General features: G+C 34.9%; 1 long non-coding RNA gene across 1 annotated transcript in view; it reads right to left on the bottom strand.

Moving 5' to 3' along the window:
* The window catches only part of LOC125781217 (uncharacterized), a 16,595-nt gene extending 5,422 nt beyond the window's left edge, over positions 1-11,173 (bottom strand). Inside the window, exons 1-2 of the long non-coding RNA XR_007424432.1 lie at positions 10,941-11,173; positions 6,602-6,702 (exon numbers count right to left, since the gene is read on the bottom strand). This is a non-coding gene — a long non-coding RNA (uncharacterized LOC125781217). The remainder of the gene's footprint in view (positions 1-6,601; positions 6,703-10,940) is intronic.
* Between the last annotated feature and the right edge of the window lie 2,640 nt (positions 11,174-13,813).

Consider the following 13,813-nt stretch of genomic DNA (forward strand, 5'->3'; position numbering starts at 1 on the left):
ATCTCTCTTACCTGCTGACTTGCCACAGATCCCCAAAATGACCGAAATGGCCTTTCTTTAATGGATCTAGTGTTTGGGGTTCTGGTAGGGGTTGATGGGTGAGGGATGGTGCCAGGGTGGTTCTACGCATTTTTCCTTATTGTAACTTCACAATAAGGGAGCAACCAAATGGCTTATAGAAGCAAACGATTCAAGACGACACTAAACTATATATTTATATTACTGGACGTATTTGAAACACAATACTATATAAACCACATCTGACACCAAATTTTACAAAGTAATAATTCAAAATCAATATTGTTTCTCTCAAAATCAATACATTATTGCAAAACAAATAATAAGATACAATATCAATATTTTCTCACACCCCTAGTAACAAGATATTTTTCATGATTTATTTTGACTGAACACATTACAAACCTTGAGGAATGTAAACTTTTACTTTAAAGTACTATTTTTACAGTGTTGTTTGATGTGGGGTGTTTTGTTTGCCATGTCTGCAGTGCCTGATGTCTGGTAAAATTAAATTATGCTGTTACGGAGACATCAAAAGTAAACTCACTTTTTGTGTGCACTTTTATACTCTCACTTGGGTCTTAATTACCCCTATAAACACTCGAATACCAAAACAATCTATCCATCTATTTTCTGTAAATCAGTTAAAAGAGTTTTAACAATTTCAGATTTGGATGCACTTTCATTGTGACGTCACGCTACACAGTCTGCTGGTTGGGAACTTCGGACAGTACACAGCAGGATTAGCCAGCAGACTTCTTCTGAGGGAGGAATCTGTACCTACTGTCTATGGCAAGTCAGCAGATGAAAGAGATGAATGTACTTTTAAATAATAAAATAAGAGCTTTGTGTTTCGATCACAGTTAAGCATTAACTAGCTTGTTTATATTTTGCCATTTAGTACAAGCTTACATTAACATGTTGGTTAATGCTCAGCGTAAACAGCTTATTTGCCTTAAAGTGACAGAGCCCTTAAACAGCATGTTCTGAAAGTAACTAAAACTGGCAAGAATAGAGCTGTGAGATCTTTATATGTGAGAACTTCATAGGACATGTTTTGTATAGCCCATAGACTTATATGACACTTTAAAGTGGTTAAATAAGACATTTTTCTTTGCATTTTTTTGTACATATTTTACATATTTTCTCCTATGCTAATGAATGAAGCAGTGGTCAGTGCAGTGAGCGCTGACTGACTGTACTCCGGCAGTGCAGCGGTCAGCTTGATTCCCCATGTGGGTCGAAGCTGTTGTGTAGACTGTGAGATCATAAAGGCAGCTTTTTAGCCAGCCAATCGGAACACGCCATGCTAGCCCGGCCTCCATACCCCTCCCTTCCTGCCACTGCTTGCGTCGGTCGTTCCTACCCCGCTTTCTCTCTCTCTCCACCCACTCTCTCTCTTTTTCTCTGTCTCTCTCGCCCCTGCCCTTGACTACCCTCTCGCCTCACATGCTCCCCTCCTAATTTGCTGCGTGTTGTCCCTGTATTCAGCAGGATGTTGAAGCGCTCGTGAGCAGGCAAGCATCAAAACCAGCTGTGCAGTTGATGTTTCAGGTACATGCGTGCCCACCCTCCCCCACCATTCATTGAGCCAGTACCCCACCAAACCCTGGCGCTGTGCAGATCTGTGCTATTTAGTCAAATTAAAAGGATTGGTTTACTTTATTCAGTAGCAATAATCTAACATACGTCAGAATAAAAATCCTTTTCTGCCCCCTCACTGACCCACCTACTGTAAATTAACAAGAACTTGTATGAAAAAACAGTATGATCATATTATCTCATTTTGTGACAAATTTATCTTATCGCATTAACAACTTGATTTAATAAAAGGATCTCATCAGTGGTTAAAGAACACTGACCCAACTGTACAATTCATTACAGGGAATGTAAGTAAAAAAAATCTGTTAAATTGGATGATGTGCAGCAAAAACTAAATAAAAATCTATGTTATGCACAAATGTTAAAATATGAAAAATACTGTGTATTGTGAAAATGTCTTTAAATATAATGACACCATATTTGTATCATATCGGAATTATATCGTTTTGCCCAAAATTATGACATTTCCTTTGATATAAATTTTGGCCAAATCATCCAGTCCTACAATTTAATATATTGTAATATTGTAAGTAAGCCAATATTTTGCAACGTTTTAATTAAACTTTAGGAAAACTGCCATTGTATAAAAAAAACACTATCATATCTGTAGTAAAATCTAATTTAAAAAGGTGTACTGCTCATGCAATCAGAACAAATCAGATCAGAACTGCTTTCTAGTGGGTCGTGTTTAAACACTAACCATAATGAACCACTGTCTTAAATTAGGGCTACAACAATGAGTCAACATAATCGACAACATTGATTATAAAAATTTGTCAACGTAGAATTACATTGTCACCAGTTCCGCACTACACCTTGATGTGGAGAAACATTTAGAGAGGTAACGGGAGCATACACTCGGTTCGCTCTATGTGTCTAAAAAAATGTGTAAACACACCAGATAAGGGACAAGACAACAGCCCAACACACTGTTTATCAGCTCATTATACATTTCAACATATTCTCAGCCTTTAAATCCCACATTTAGTGGCTTCTGTTGTCTCTGGAGTGAAAAACAGAGAGTGAGTTTACCATGACCTGCAGCTCCACTAGCAATGTTCAATGAAAGAAGGGTTGCCAGGTCCAGTAAAAAAGATCCTGCCCAAAGGATTTGCAATGAAGGCAATGAAGGCTTTCTGACAACCAGGGTACATTTTAAAAGTAGCCCAAAAACGCATCTCATGACCTTAGAAGGTCGGGCTGACCATGTGGCTGATAAAGGTCAAGTAGGCAATACAAGAGCGCAGTACAAAGGAAAATATTATTAATGAAATAAGTAAATAATGAATATCAGATGACATAAATCCCTGTCAGAAACATTTTTACAAAAAAACTCACAACAGGAAAGGTTAGTTATGTTTCTGATAAAAAAAACATGGTCAAATTCAAAGTAATATATAATTTCTAGTAATATTTACATTGAAGGTACAGTTGTGGTCAAAAGTTTACATACACTTGTAAAAAACATAATGTTATGGCTGTCTTGAGTTTTCAATAAGTTCTACAACTCTTATTTTTCTGTGATAGAGTGATCGGAACACATACATGTTTGTCACAAAAAACAGTCATAAAATTTGGTTCTTTCATAAATTTATTATGGGTCTGCTGAAAATGTCACCAAATCTGCTGGGTCAAAAATATACATACAGCAACATTAGTATTTGGTTACATGTCCCTTGGCCATTTTCACGGCAACTAGGCGCTTTTGGTAGCCATCCACAAGCTCCTGGCAAGCTTCAGGTCGAATGTTTGACCACTCTTCTTGACAGAATTGGTGCAGTTCAGCTAAATGTGATGGTTTTCTTGCATGAACCCGTTTCTTTAGCACTGTCCACATTTTCTCAATGGGGTTTAAGTCAGGACTTTGGGAAGGCCATTCTAAAACCTTAATTCTAGCCTGGTTTAGCCATTCCTTTACCACTTTTGATGTGTGTTTTGGGTCATTGTCTTGTTGGAACACCCAACTGCGCCCAAGACCCAACCTTCGGGCTGATGGTTTTAAGTTTTCCTGCAGAATTTGGAGGTAATCCTCCTTCTTCATTATCCCATTTACTTTCTGCAAAGAACCAGTTCCACTGGCAGCAAAACATCCCCAGAGCATAATACTACCACCACCATGCTTGACAGTAGGCATGGTGTTCCTGGGATTAAAGGCCTCACCTTTTCTCCTCCAAACATATTGCTGGGTGTTGTGGCCAAACAGCTCAATTTTTGTTTCGTCTGACCAGAGAACTTTCCTCCAGAAGGTTTTATCTTTGTCCATGTGATCAGCAGCAAACTTCAGCCGAGTCTTAAGGTGCCTTTTCTGGAGCAAGGGCTTCTTTCTTGCACGGCAGCCTCTCAGTCCATGGCGATGTAAAACACGCTTGACTGTGGAGACTGACACCTGTGTTCCATCAGCTTCCAAATCCTTGCAGACCTGCTTCTTGGTGATTCTTGGTTGACTCTTGACCATCCTGACCAATCTCCTCTCGGCAGCATGTGATAGCTTGCGTTTTCTTCCTGATCGTGGCAGTGACACAACTGTTCCATGCACTTTATACTTGCGTATAATTGTCTGCACAGTTGCTCTTGGGACCTGTAGCTGCTTTGAAATGGCTCCAAGTGACTTCCCTGACTTGTTCAAGTCAATAATTCGCTTTTTCAGATCCACACAGATTCCTTTGACTTTCCCATTGTAGCTTTTGTAGCTGAGTCTAATCACTGGGTCAAATGAGCCCTATTTAAATGGGCTCATGAGAAGTCAACAGCTGTAGTCAATCAGAATCACTTACAAGAAGTGAAGAGGCCATGACATGAAGCTAATTTGATTGACACAACTCGCTACATCACCAAAATTGACAAATTTTGTTGCTGTATGTATATTTTTGACCCAGCAGATTTGGTGACATTTTCAGCAGACCCATAATAAATTTATGAAAGAACCAAATTTTATGACTGTTTTTTGTGACAAACATGTATGTGTTCCGATCACTCTATCACAGAAAAATAAGAGTTGTAGAACTTATTGAAAACTCAAGACAGCCATAACATTATGTTTTTTTACAAGTGTATGTAAACTTTTGACCACAACTGTATATTTAAGTATGCCAGAATGTCCTGAAAATAACAACATCTGGACTGTGTGAACATCATCTAAAATTTGCTTTGTAATTTTATATAGGTACATCAAACTACCGAAATGTCCTTCAAAATCATTCTGGGCCCTAAAAGTTTAGCTGTCAAGATGCAATAAAACATACACTGAATTATAACCCTCAACAATAGGAAGAACAAAAAAATAAGAATAAAATAAAAATAGAATAAAATAGCCATTAGTTGCATCCTTCATATAAATGATTACATATAAATAATTACAAATCCGAAACTGTGTTTTAAAAAATCTAAACAAAAACAAAATATCCCAATACAATATTGATATTTTCTTACACCACTATGGGCGATACTATATTTTATATCCAAATATTTGTGGACATATAAATTGCTGAAGCTGATGTACAAATGTGCACACACAGAGAACACAAAAAGATTGTCTAGTTCATATGAAAAATTACTGCCCATTAAACATAACTATTTTAACTTACTGGCACCATGCCTAATGCCAAGTGTTGGCTAGACAGGTAATAAGCAGCACTAAGCTGTGTTCTCGGCAATGAGCACTAAATGAATAAATTAAATTGTGCACCATTATTCTGACTAGATTGGGAAAGAGTTCCAGACAGTACAACAACAAGACTGAGATTCTAAAAGTCCGTGTATTCAGAGATTAAAAATGATAAAAAAAACACTAAATATTTAAAGAGAAAGAAGCAAAAGAAAATAATAAATATATATTTATATGCACAATAATATCGGAATTATATCGGTATCGACTGATAATTGCTTTTTTAGAATAATTGCCTATAGCTGATTTGGCCAATATTTCAAACTGGAAATTTGCTAATATATTTGTATGCCAGAAAATGGCCAAGTGACATATAGTGCACCACTACAATTGGCCGACACTAATGGTTCTACTCTAAAATTAATTAATATAAGCTTAGACTTTATTTTTATTGTATTACCTTTAACAATATAAAGTTTGGCAGATATGTACGCATAATATCAGATAGAGACATTGGCCCAGAATTCCCACATTGGTGCATCCTTAAATAAATAAATAAATATCTCACAGCTTATATCCATAGTGAAGTTTTTTCCCAGGTTCTATTTTGGCCCACAAAAGATGAAAAAATATGATCAAATAATTCTTTTATTATTTACCATTTTTAAACGACTTCAGATGCTCTTTGATTGTCTTATATTTATCACTTTATGCTTTTATTTTTTATTTCCTGTCATACAAGCTGCACATGGACAATGACAGGGTGGACCATTCAAAAAATAAATATGGTTGACCTAAAGTTGCAAACATTTTAAACTAAAATATCAAGGGGCATATAAGGTGGACCATGATTTTTTTTTATAAAATTAAAATAGCTAGTTAAATAGCAAACATACCAAAAACATCTCTACAAAATGTACTTTTCCATGGGAGACAGCAACACCCATCAGCGTTCTGCGATACAACCATGAACGATGCAAAGTGATGACCACCAATCAGAAAGCAGGTTTGCACATCATACATTATACTCCACCGCTAACTTTGGTTCCTATTGAAGATTTGTTCTCTTTACTTCACAGCGGAATATATTATCCTCTCAGAAATAAAGAGTGAATGCTGCTTATTTGCTAAAATATTAATGGTTTTGCTTAAATTAACATGTACTTACTATGTAAAAGCTTTGCCAGCCACTCATTGGCTGCTGCATGGGCAATTGAAAGCAATTTTATCTCTTGCAATGTGCACGCAACCTTGAAAAATGTATTGTTGTCCAATGTTTGTATGAAGTTTATACAACTATGCTCTGGACACAAAAGGCACATTAATTTGACATTGACCCATACATGTTTGTGTATATGTCTAACAGAAAAAACTTACCTGACCTTGAAGCTCTCTGTCTCTTGCTTTATTCTTGCTGCCACAGAATCACGTGGTTAGCTGGCTTGCCATCTGGTGCTCGCTGACAACCCTCAAAAAATCTGCAAAACGCAGTAAAAAAAATACATATATATTTCATATATAAAAAAATATATATTCTTATGTTAAAATATTACAAATGTTGCTCAACAGCATAAATGCTTCAAAAGAACACATCTCAAGACAATAACCTACAATAAATGCATTGCGCATGAATGCATACTAGCTGACTGGCTAGTTAAAATACATAGAAACCCTTTTATTAATAAACACAATAGCTATGCTACCTAGCAGCTAGTATAAAAATGCTGCACAGAACAAAGAACTAATCTCTAATCTCACATTTAGTTTATCTACCACAGCAATGAGTTAGGACTGTTGCTAGATAGCTTCCTATTTTTATTCAATTAACCACATTTATTCTCATTTGCTTTAGCTAGCTAATGCTAGTTACATTTACAGTTGTGGTCAAAAGTTTACATACACTTGTAAAAAAACATAATGTTATGGCTGTCTTGAGTTTTCAATAAGTTCTACAACTCTTATTTTTCTGTGATAGAGTGATCGGAACACATACATGTTTGTCACAAAAAACAGTCATAAAATTTGGTTCTTTCATAAATTTATTATGGGTCTGCTGAAAATGTCACCAAATCTGCTGGGTCAAAAATATACATACAGCAACAAAATTTGTCAATTTTGGTGATGTAGCGAGTTGTGTCAATCAAATTAGCTTCATGTCATGGCCTCTTCACTTCTTGTAAGTGATTCTGATTGACTACAGCTGTTGACTTCTCATGAGCCCATTTAAATAGGGCTCATTTGACCCAGTGATTAGACTCAGCTACAAAAGCTACAATGGGAAAGTCAAAGGAACTCAGTGTGGATCTGAAAAAGCGAATTATTGACTTGAACAAGTCAGGGAAGTCACTTGGAGCCATTTCAAAGCAGCTACAGGTCCCATGAGCAACTGTGCAGACAATTATACGCAAGTATAAAGTGCATGGAACAGTTGTGTCACTGCCACGATCAGGAAGAAAACGCAAGCTATCACATGCTGCCGAGAGGAGATTGGTCAGGATGGTCAAGAGTCAACCAAGAATCACCAAGAAGCAGGTCTGCAAGGATTTGGAAGCTGATGGAACACAGGTGTCAGTCTCCACAGTCAAGCGTGTTTTACATCGCCATGGACTGAGAGGCTGCCGTGCAAGAAAGAAGCCCTTGCTCCAGAAAAGGCACCTTAAGACTCGGCTGAAGTTTGCTGCTGATCACATGGACAAAGATAAAACCTTCTGGAGGAAAGTTCTCTGGTCAGACGAAACAAAAATTGAGCTGTTTGGCCACAACACCCAGCAATATGTTTGGAGGAGAAAAGGTGAGGCCTTTAATCCCAGGAACACCATGCCTACTGTCAAGCATGGTGGTGGTAGTATTATGCTCTGGGGATGTTTTGCTGCCAGTGGAACTGGTTCTTTGCAGAAAGTAAATGGGATAATGAAGAAGGAGGATTACCTCCAAATTCTGCAGGAAAACTTAAAACCATCAGCCCGAAGGTTGGGTCTTGGGCGCAGTTGGGTGTTCCAACAAGACAATGACCCAAAACACACATCAAAAGTGGTAAAGGAATGGCTAAACCAGGCTAGAATTAAGGTTTTAGAATGGCCTTCCCAAAGTCCTGACTTAAACCCCATTGAGAACATGTGGACAGTGCTAAAGAAACGGGTTCATGCAAGAAAACCATCACATTTAGCTGAACTGCACCAATTCTGTCAAGAAGAGTGGTCAAACATTCGACCTGAAGCTTGCCAGGAGCTTGTGGATGGCTACCAAAAGCGCCTAGTTGCCGTGAAAATGGCCAAGGGACATGTAACCAAATACTAATGTTGCTGTATGTATATTTTTGACCCAGCAGATTTGGTGACATTTTCAGCAGACCCATAATAAATTTATGAAAGAACCAAATTTTATGACTGTTTTTTGTGACAAACATGTATGTGTTCCGATCACTCTATCACAGAAAAATAAGAGTTGTAGAACTTATTGAAAACTCAAGACAGCCATAACATTATGTTTTTTTACAAGTGTATGTAAACTTTTGACCACAACTGTATACATTTAATCTATGATTAATTACAAATTTGTTGTCTTTAAAAGGGTATTTTTCTTGTTATGCTGCTTTATTATTATTATGTCAGTGGCATTTAAATAATCTTAAAACGACCATAATATTGTTTATCGAAGTAATTTCTTTATCATCCACAAAAATGTGCTATCGTGACAGACCTACAATTATAAGAAAATGTATATATATTTTGTTTTTACAAGGGATGAGTGTTGTACATTACTAGATAGTGATAATTAGCCTGTAATACGCAAAATTTTGATTTGATGACCGTATTAAAGGCGAATGTTAAATTGGTATGCTATAGGTTACATTATCCCACCAGTCACTGGCCATAAAATTCACTTTTTACCAGTAATTGATTTTTTTCAAAAAGTTGGTACATTTTTAAGCAAAGTTAGCTGGCTACACTGCAAAAAAAATCCTTTCATAAAAAAGGAAAATGTATGGGCAGGTTTTATTACCTAGTCCATATAAAAAAGACTGATAAATGCTGCGTAAAAATAGATCACATATGTACAAAATTCAGTTCAAAATTGAACAAATACTCATTTTAAATGTCTTATCTAATACATATATACTGCAAAATCCATTGCATATAGTTTTATTTAACAGCTAATTATCAAATTTAACACACATACTGTAGATGTAATTAACTTATTTGGCTAGTTTTAAACTTTTAGTTTAAGTTACCTTAGGCCACCAATAATAATAAAAACCACATAAAAGTAAATTGTTGAGCAAGTTATCTAAAATATAAAGTAATATGTTATGTAGTTAGCTAGCTAACTATTTAGACAAATTTTACCACAGAGTTTCAGATTCATACCTGACCTATGAGTAAGTTAAAGAGTGATGGGCTTATTCACAAAAAATACTTTTTTTCCATAAATCAAGAAAACAGGACATTAGTAGAAAGAAAGACAATTGGAAAGATTCATTACATTTCTGATAAAAAAAAACATGGTCAAATACAAAGTAAGATATAATATCTAGTAATATTTACTTTGAAGGTATATTTACATATCCTAGAATTTCCTGAAAACAACAACATCTGAACTGTGTGAATATCATTTATAATTTGCTTTGTATTTTTATATACGTACTTATTGATTTTTCAAAAAGTTAACACATTTTTTAAGCAAAGTTAGCTAGCTACACTGTAAAAAAAAAAATCATTCCTCTCAAAAAAGAAAACATACTGGCAGTTTCATTAAGGTTACTTAAAAATTACAGAAAATTTCTGTAATTTTACAATTGGATATAAAAATATATATTTTTTCTGTACCTTTACTGATGAATACTGTCAAAAACATATCACATATGTACAAAATTCAGTTAAAACTATACAAATATTAACTTTTAAATATTTTTCTGTTATTTCACATTGTTAAAAATATAGAGTTAGAAAATATGTGGAAAATATAGCAAAACATAAAATATACTGCCATTACTGAGATATATCTAATACACATAAATACTGCAATATCCATTGCATTAAGTTGTATTTAACAGCTAATTATCAAACTAACACATACATACTGTAGATGTAATCAACTTTTTAACATCAATAATAATAATAAAACCACATAAAAGTAAAATGTGGTGCAAGTTATCTAAAATATAAAGTAATATAATGTGTAGTTAGCTAGCTAACTATTTAGGCTAATTTTACCACAGAGGTTCAGATTCATACCTCACCTACTAGTAAGTTACAGAGTGGTGTGCTTATTCACAAAAATGACTTTTTCCATAAAGCAAGAAAACATTTTTCTCTATTAAAAACTGACACTTTTACTTTAAATTTACATATTTTGTTTTACAGTGCCTAACTATTACCTACCTTAACTTACCTTAACTACATTTGACCACTGTGGGATTAAATCCCCCAGTCAAAACCTCGTTAGCATACATGCTAACCGCAAATCGCTATAGCATTAGCAACCAAACAGCACATAACTAGTTAACCTAGCTAACCTAATTTATATGGCTAGGTTTTTAGTTGTCAAATACACATGTAGTTCAGCATATCAATGAAATATAAGCTTATTATGTTTTATTTTCCCACATTTTCTAACCTATCGTTTTTAACAGTCAGGTTAACTAGCTAGTTAAGCTAGTTAGCTAGCCTAGCCTAACCTAGCTAAAGAACTTTCTAGAAGGCTGAGGAAAACTCACCTCAGTTAGGAACGAAGCTAACGACTGAAAAGCTCTCAAAAACGCAGCTTTTAATAAAATAACGCCAATATTCCTGCTAATATTCCTTCTGTGGCTCAGTTTCTGCTGTATTTCACTGTAAAAACTAATTTTTAAGTGAATTTTAACCAAATATCCACAGAAGAAACAGCTCATCTCTGAGGCACAAACAGCAGAGTTTCTCACAAACAGAAAAAGGGGCGGGAAAACGCCCAGCCCCACCTGCTGCTGTCCATTACTACACCCTGCTAACTAATATAATATAATATAATATAATATAATATAATATAATATCATATAATATAATATAATATAATATAATATAATATAATATAATATAATATAATATAATATATCACTGGATTTAACCCTTTTTATACTGGATCAATATAATATCAATAAAATACAGTTCCTATGGCGGAGTCTTAGACCTTTTCTAACAATTTACTTCAAGAAAAAAATTGAGAAAAAATATTACAAAAATAAAGTTGTGATATTTCAAGATTAAAAGATTAAAAGTAGTAATATTAGAAGAATAAAGTAATATTTTGAGACTTAAGTCAGAATATTTTGAGATTAAAGTTGTGTTATTGCAAAAATAAAGTCTTAATATTACTAAAATAAAATCGTAATATTTCGAGATTAAAGTCATAATTTTACAAGAAAAAAACGTAATATTTCGAGATTAAGATAAGATAAGATAGCACTTTAATGATCCCAAAGGAAATTGCAAAGGGTCGTAATATTTTGAAAATAATCATAATATTTTACATTGTTAAGTTTTGTTTTTCTTAATTTTATTTTTCAATACAAAATAAATTAATAATAAAAAATTAAACAAACAAAAATAAAGTAAACATGTGTGTATACCAAGATGATAAAATGTACAGGGAATTCTAGGATGCTAGAATATTTTTTTTATTTAATCGTTAATTCAATATTGATGTGTAAATTATTGAATTATTTAAAATCAGAGCTTTAGGTAATAATAGCACAAAAATGCTTTTGTATTTCCACTTGGGTCTTGACTGCCCCTATAACACTCCAAGCACCAAATAAATATTTATCTGTTTTCCGTTCTGGTGTCAGGAATCATATGCCACTCAACCGTCAGCCCACACCAGAGCCCCACCAACTAGATCAGTTGAAGAAATGCCATTTCAGTCTGTTGATTGAGCACCATGCTTCGTCTGAGGGAGGGATCTGTACCTACTTTCAATGGCAAGTCAGCAGACAAGAAAGATGTAAGTGTTTTTAAATAATGAGTTTTGTGCTTCTGTCACAGTTAAGCATGAACTAGCTTGTTTGCGTTTTGCCATTTAGCACAAGCTAAGAGTAACGTTTGGTAAACGCTCAGTGTAAATTAGGGGTGTGGATAGCAACAGCTTATTTGCATAAAAGTGTCAGAGCCCTTAAACAAACAGCTTGTTCTGAAAAGGACTGAAACTGGAATAGAGAATAGAGCTGGTGATTTTAACTTGTTCTAACGTGTAAAAAAGGTATATGTCAACTTATAAGTGGCAGTCCGTATTATTTTAGTTTCTAAACTGAAAGCAGAGGCATTTCTGAGTGGAGAAGAATATGGATAAAATATTGTGTTTAATGGTAACAGTGTGCTAGAACGACCATCCCTGCTAAGCCTAATAACTAGAATATTTATTCTAAAAACTGGGGTTTCAGGTCGCTTTTCGCGGGAGTTCTTCTTCTGGCCATGTCACGTGTCTTTACGTACTTACGTCACACGTACTGCCTCTAAAATAGGATCCGGCTCAGTTTCACTGAACGCGAGCAGCTGGTGGAGCAATGGAGACTTCAGAAGAGGAAACTCAGACCTTAGCAGCTCATTCACCCATAGTAAAAACAAAATGTATAGTTGAAGTGAATTTACTGACTGATCTCTCTCTCTCTCTCTCTCTCTCTCTCTCTCTCTTATGAACATCAGCTTTAATATAATTATTCAACTTAACCAGGCAGCACTGCAGATATGCTGGCAAAAATGTACCTACATCAAACTAAACTGTATGAAATGTATAAAGAGTTATTTAAAGTGAAGGTTAACGTTCTTCTATATGTGCACACTAAGAAAAATAAGTACAGATTTGTGCTTAAAAGAGTACAAAGCTTGTCGCTGGGGCTGTGCCTTTGAGGTACAAAAAAGTACCTTTTAGTTAAAATCCTTTTTTGTACCTATGTTTTTTTGTGCCAGTAAAGATTGTAAAGATTATAAACATTATTTATCATCAACTGAATATGTGTCAAGAACTTAATGATTCAAAACTGTTTGGCTTTCAAATAAAAATGTGCAATTAAAATAAATATTGGTTATTAGTACAGAGATGCAGAATACTAAATGTACCTTTTGGCTGGTTGAATGGTACAAATCTGTACTTATTGCTGCTAGAAATTACTTTGTACTTCAGAGGGAACAAATCTAACCCTGTAAAGACCAATGTTATACCTTAGAGGGTACAATTATGAAGAGTTTACCTTTGAGTACAAAAAAGTACTTATATCGTTCCTCTGTTTTTTAGGGTGTGTAATAATCGGTCCATTATTGTAAATATTGATTCAAATGTTCTGTTACACAGTGTTTGCGCATGTTGTATTGATATATTGATCCATAAGGCTCCTTGGTTCTCTATATTATGAATACTCGACTCTATTGGAATGAATGAGGAGAATGAAAGCTGTATGAAAAATGTTTTGAGTGCAGCCACTCCTTCCTCCGCTTGCTTGCAAACAATCAGAAATGAATTGATCCTGACAGCAGTTCTCTCTCTTTTCCTCTCTTCCTCTCTCTCTCTCTCTCTCTCTCTCTCTCTCTCTCTCTCTCTCTCTCTCTCTCTCTCTCTCTC

The sequence above is a fragment of the Astyanax mexicanus genome, chromosome 15, assembly GCF_023375975.1.
Source record: "Astyanax mexicanus isolate ESR-SI-001 chromosome 15, AstMex3_surface, whole genome shotgun sequence".
Taxonomy (NCBI): Eukaryota; Metazoa; Chordata; class Actinopteri; order Characiformes; family Acestrorhamphidae; genus Astyanax; species Astyanax mexicanus.